The sequence below is a fragment of the Pinus tabuliformis genome, chromosome 2_2 (assembly GCF_031772625.1).
Source record: "Pinus tabuliformis cultivar Carrire ecotype Pingquan chromosome 2_2, CPIR1, whole genome shotgun sequence".
Taxonomy (NCBI): Eukaryota; Viridiplantae; Streptophyta; class Pinopsida; order Pinales; family Pinaceae; genus Pinus; species Pinus tabuliformis.
Window position 1 is genome coordinate 750,982,271 of NC_142300.1, and position 6,305 is coordinate 750,988,575.

Genomic DNA, 6,305 nt, shown 5'->3' on the forward strand with positions numbered 1-6,305 from the left:
TATTGTTATCGTTAGTGTAGCCCCCTTATTTTTATTGTTGTGCCCATGCATCCCCCACATTGTTATTGTTGTGACCCATAGAAGTCCACTATTATTATTGTTGTGCCCCTACATTATTATTGTCATGCATACACTCATTATATTGTGACCCTTTTGACTCCTATATATACCAAGGAGGTCTTGTCATTTGTATCATCCAAGAATTGTTCATTTCTGTGATGTAAAGGAGGTTTCCCCCTCAAAGAGGCTAATTTTAAAGTCATTCATCTATCCTTTTTTTGTTTTGTGATTTGATTGCATAACAACTTGCGATGATGTGTAGGTTGGAATCCACATGGGTGTGCAATCAAAAGTTTTGTTGCACATTCCTACTAAACTTTCCCTATTAATAGAAGGAAAAATGAAATATTTTCATTTGCAATAAGCATCATCATTTTAGAGAATTCCTGAGACATTGTTTACTCAAATAAGGAGGATTTTCTACTACCACTTGAAATTTGTGTTGGTAAATAGTTGGCAAGTCTTTAGGTTGGTTGTAGTCATAGAAGATAAAATTAGATTGATATTTTTCAAATTGTTTGTCAAATTCAAATATTTGTTCCTCAACCTCTAGACTGCTAGTCTTTAGCTACACAGAGAGATTTGGGAAAAAAATGTGGGAAACAGTGGAGATAATTAGACGAATGACATAGTGTATCTCGTCTACTACTACTTGGGAAGTTGAAGGATCATACCAGAACTGACTCAACCTACAATACTTAGCTAATAAATCAGCTTTGACTGCATCATTATCATTTTTCTCAACATTGTAAATAACAACAACATCTAAATTGGGTTCAATATGTAGAAAACATTCTTGTAGTGTATGGGAGTTGAGGCATGATCAATCACTATCATCATAATCTTCTCCAACCTCTTTGGAGATTGTTGCAGGGTATATTAATTCCTCTGTAACTTCTCCACCCTCCATGGTCTTCAATCCTCTTCTTTAGTATTCACATTACACATATGGCCTCATGGTTTTCTTGGATATGTAATGTTCATTTCCTTAATTATAGTTATTTCAACCCTCTACATGACCTTTCAATGTGAATGAATATTGGGGTACTTGAGCTGCTACAAAATTTCATTAAAAGAAACTCATGTTGATGCTTGGGAAGGATGTTCATATGGCATCTTGTCAATACATGTGATCCTCCAAGGTAGGGCTATAGTGTCAGATGTATCATTACCATAGGGTTTTGTCAAATGAAAAAATTCATTGAATATGTAGAACTATGAAAAATTGCCTTGCATAGCGAGCCATAAAAAATAAAAAATAAAAATCAATAATGTGACATGAACTTTTACAATTTAAAATGTATAATGGCCCTTGCAAGCATGAGGTGGTAGAATGATATGTAAAATTGTAAGAAGTTCTTGTGGAAGTATTTATCTTGAATAAGTCAACAATAGTTTCTCAAACATATTTACCCTCAAGTATATCGTCTTTCCTAATAATTGAAGGCAGTATGGTTAAGTAATGCAATTTGAACAAGGGAAAGTGTATTTTTTTAATAAAAATCCCACATCTGCTTAAAATGATAGGTCAGATAAAAAGACAAACTGGGCACCCATGGATGGATATAAATTTAATTCAAGTGAGCCTCATTTTCACATCATTATTAATATTTTTATTTCCTTATTTTGACTCATATAGGTCTAATGTGGTTCACAGATATTGGTATGTATAGGTCTGAAATTGTAGGGTCTCGAGGTCACATATGAGATCTAGTGTTTTGGTTTCTAGCCACATGGATGACATAGGCAATTTTCACTCACAACCGCATGAATTAAATCTCATGTGTGTGGTTGGAGGGCTTCAACCACATGCACATACACTATTTTTTGTGATTGGTAACTAGGGTTTCATTTTTTTGTTGACCGCAAATTTCATTAGTTGACTGCAGAGTTTGGTAGTTGGCTGCAAGCTTCTGAATTAAGGCTTTGATTAAGAGTAGTGGTGGTTTCATAAATTGAATATGGTGTAGTTAATTCTTCTTGGATAGTTTTATGGATAAAGGAATGGATCATCGTAATATCTTTTGTTGAATCATTGAATGACAATCTAATAAGAAGAAGAATTTGAAAGGGTTTTACCTTGGTCTCTGATCAATCCTAGTGTCCCTATGTGTGAATGTTTTTCTTCTATTGTTCCTTTATGTTCCACTACATTGATGATGATATTGTTCTTTCTATATAATTATATATGTTTTTGAATAATGCTGTAAAATTGAATAATGATATTACATTGTGGGGTGAATTTAATATGAAAATGAAGAAATGTAGTTATGTAAAGAAAAGAACAATATAGCCCTAACAAAATTTAACATGGTATCATAGTTGGGCTTAAGAAAAGTCATTGAAGATGACCCCTATGAATGCACCTTTGTTGGAAGCATGAGAAAACAATAGAGACCTAAAAGAATGATAGCGTTTGAAGGAACCCTAGGAAATTTGACTATTAGGGTTTGATGAATATTATGATGTTAGCGTTTGTAAGAAACCCTAGACTATGAAAAATATTGAAGACATGCGATATAGAAAACCTAGCATGATTAGTGTAAATATGTTCTTATAGTTGTCAAGTATTATATCGAACTATATGGGATAGTATTAATTAGGCCCAGTGATTAATGAATTTGGTTGAAATATAGTGAAGGAAATAATTCTATATGGACAATGGACATGGAGATGATTGCCTCTCATTGAAGGTAAGTAATGTTTTGATTCATGTTACTTCTTTATGTCTTTACTTTTGTTTTGATTTATTTGATCATTGACTATACTTCCTACATGGATATTTGAGTATTTGGATACTTATAACCTCCTAATGAGATGTGATAAGTGGATCCTTATTTAGGTTCATCCGAGGTGCAGGAAAAGAAAACTAGTGAAGGAAGAAAAGAACTAGTGCTGGAAAAGGAAAGAGGAACTTGATGAAAATTTGACAAAGTTCCCTAGTTGCGAATGTCCAACAAGAAGGTACGCAAGTATATGAATACTAAAAGGTAAGTATGGTGTATTATTTCATCTTTATGATTTAGTTGCAATATTGGAAGGAAATTTAAACCCTAAGGTATGTCAATAACAAAGTAAGTTTCATTTCTGGCACATGTGATATATTGATGCTCTTGATATTTGGCAAGTATTTTGCACTGGAGACATGATGAATTTCCTAGATCCATTGTTTGTGATATATTTTGACTTGATACTTCTTGTGATAAGTGTGGTAACATTGATGATAAAAATATAACAATAAGATCATTTCTCAGGATCTCCTTGTTGAACTTGGCTTATTAATTTTGACAATATGGTAAAATTGAATGACCAGACTTGATGATTGAATAAATGTAAAACAAGTAATGTAGTGATTATAATCCTTGAATTATGATCATACACCTATTGGCTACCCTAATCATATGACTCTAACCCTTAATGAAAGTTTGATGTCTTGTTCATGTGTGATGATGAAGTAGTTGATGCTAATATGTTAAATATGATGGATATATGTTTGAAAACTTGATATAGTTTGATTTTTTTATCTATTAGTTTTGTTGATGCATGATATCATTATGATAGATAGGTTGATGTATTAAATGATTATGATTGAAGTGGCTTCCCATTCAGAGGTAGAAACTCTCCATAAGATCTCTACACCTATTATCATTTGCATTAAATGTATCGAGGATTCTTTAATATTGAAGTAAGATTTTTGGACGTGAATAAAAAAATATCTAATGTTGTTAGTATATAACAAGTTCTAGTATGAGAAGAGATGTTTTCTCCTAGTCTAAGCCCCCACCACTTAGAGAAAGGCTTAGTAGTGTGGTTATAGGCTTCCCAACCACACAAAAGAGTATTATGGGTGTGGTTGTGCCTGTAGGACATAAAATCTAAATCACTATGCATAAAACTAGGAGTACACCAAGAATATGATAGTCCTACAGATATGGAGTAAACAATGGAAAGTTATGAGGGAAGGGAAGATTGAATGTTTGATTCTCAAAAATGTGAGTGTGTTGACTAAACTTGTTTTTGCAGGGCACCAAAATATGCATATCAGTATGTTATTTGATTATTGAAGCTAGTATACGACAATATTTGGTAACAGTTTCAAGAGTTTAGCAAGATTTGGCTTATTGATTTTATATAGATGAGTAGTATTGGAGTTTTGAAATGATGCTTGATAGTTCATAGATATGTTTTGGGTTATGGATTGTTTGAATTCACAGTGTCAACAAATTAGGGTTTTGATTTGATAACTGGTGATTTGCCTTGATGACAGTGCTATGTGGGTATAGTGACTTTCAGTGACTAATGTTGGTATTCAATAGTGATTTGGTATTGAAATAAATGGATTTGGCACATTCATTGAAGTATAAGCAGTTGTGATTCAATATGCAACAATAGAATAATGAATGCTTGAAATTTATATGACTTATCCTTGATGTATAATGACAAATAAATTTTATTATGATTATGTGGATGGCCTCATGGACTTTAATATTTCTTAATAACAATTTGTTGACATGACAATAGATGAATTCATAACTTGGTATTTGTATTTGAGCTCTACCTGACACTTGGTTTGAAGAGTTTGTCATAGTGATATTGGAAGAAACTTTTATGGCTTTGATATTAGTTTTGATTTAGAATCTAAATCTTGATAAGCTGACTTAGTTGATTTGATTGTATAGTATTGATTTGTGTGAGTATGAGTGATCCGTACTTAAACAAGAACACACAAAATTACATATATAACCATAAATACAAATATTCAACAGAAATAACACTTCATTTCATTAGTGTCAAATACTAAAATATGCCTACAAACATAATGGAAATAAGGCTAGCTCAGGAAATGGTATCCTATCTCTAAGAAGAGATGTGGCGGTTACATGTCTCTAAATTGTGTTACAATGAGCATCGAAGCCCTATTTATTATTAAGAAATAAAGGAAATCCCTAAACATCCAAAAACCTAACCATAGGAGATGAAGTGCCAAAACTTTGGGCCCCATTTGGGTAAATTGGTAAATCAACGTATCTATATTGTAACTATGGCATACCATCTCTGTTTTATGCGCAGAATACGTCATTAGAAATATCTATTCAAGTAATACAACTTTCGAGTGGAAAAAATCAATCAAATTTCAAATTTTTCCCTAGTTTTCTAAAAAAAATGTCGCTTAGGGCCTCAAAATGGCTTCGAAAGCTCAGGACGCAAAAAAACTACCAAAAATAATAAATTGTGCTATAATTAAGGAAACTAAAATACTAAAAGAAACAATGGTGGGGGTCCAAGTCGAACAGGAAGGTGGTCATCAACATCCACCTGGATCAATGAGTATATTGGTTTGATTAATATAATGTTTGCATATAGCATCATATGGTTTGAGACAAACTTCCTGATCCCAGTATGTCTGCATTGGCAGTTACCTATTGAAGCTAGGAAGATGTGTTGATCCTAACATATACTTCATGGTGGTCCAACGTGTGACTCTGATTTTGGTTTTATATGTTGATGGTCTATTATTGATAGGTAATGAGCCTTTGATAATGAAAGTAAGAGGGAGTTTTCCTCTAAAGTCTAGAATGAATAATCTTGGCATGATGAATTACTTTCTGAAGTTTGGAAAGGAAAATATATATCATGAAGGTATTGAAGAGTTTTTGGAAAGTGGAAATGCAAATTCTTGGACACTCTAATTGTATTTCAAGAAGTTATGCAAAATATATTTCTCAACCTGACTTGGCAACTAACAGTTGATTAAGACATTGATGTTCCTTATGAACACCCATCTAGACATATGTTTTGTAGAGACAAAGCTGATTCAATTCATGATTGAGTCACTTCATACAAATTGGGTTGCCGCCAAGCACAGTTTGAGATAATAGTATGGGATGATCAATCTTTGTCTGTGATATATTAGAGGAGATGTACAACTACACCGATTCATCGATGATGATATAAATAACACATTTGGGTGTTGGTTTAGTATGATATTTTCCATGATATTTTGGATGAGATGTTTGTAGCTTGAAGAATGGTGAAAGTTGAGTACATTATTGCTAGCGTGACTAACTGTGGGGAAATTTGGTTGAGGAAGCTCTTTGGAGAGTTGTTTGAGTAGGTTCTGGATACAAAAATGATGCATTATGATAATAAAGGGTGGGATATGATTGACAGAGAATCTATATATAGTTGGGACTAAGACACCTTCATATATTGAGACAGTGTTGTTGTATGAGACAAGTGGTTGC

The 6,305-nt window shown here is 32.9% G+C and overlaps 1 pseudogene; it reads right to left on the reverse strand.

Moving 5' to 3' along the window:
* Window positions 1-263: 263 nt before the first annotated feature.
* On the reverse strand, window positions 264-970 carry LOC149194863 (uncharacterized; annotated as a pseudogene).
* Between the last annotated feature and the right edge of the window lie 5,335 nt (window positions 971-6,305).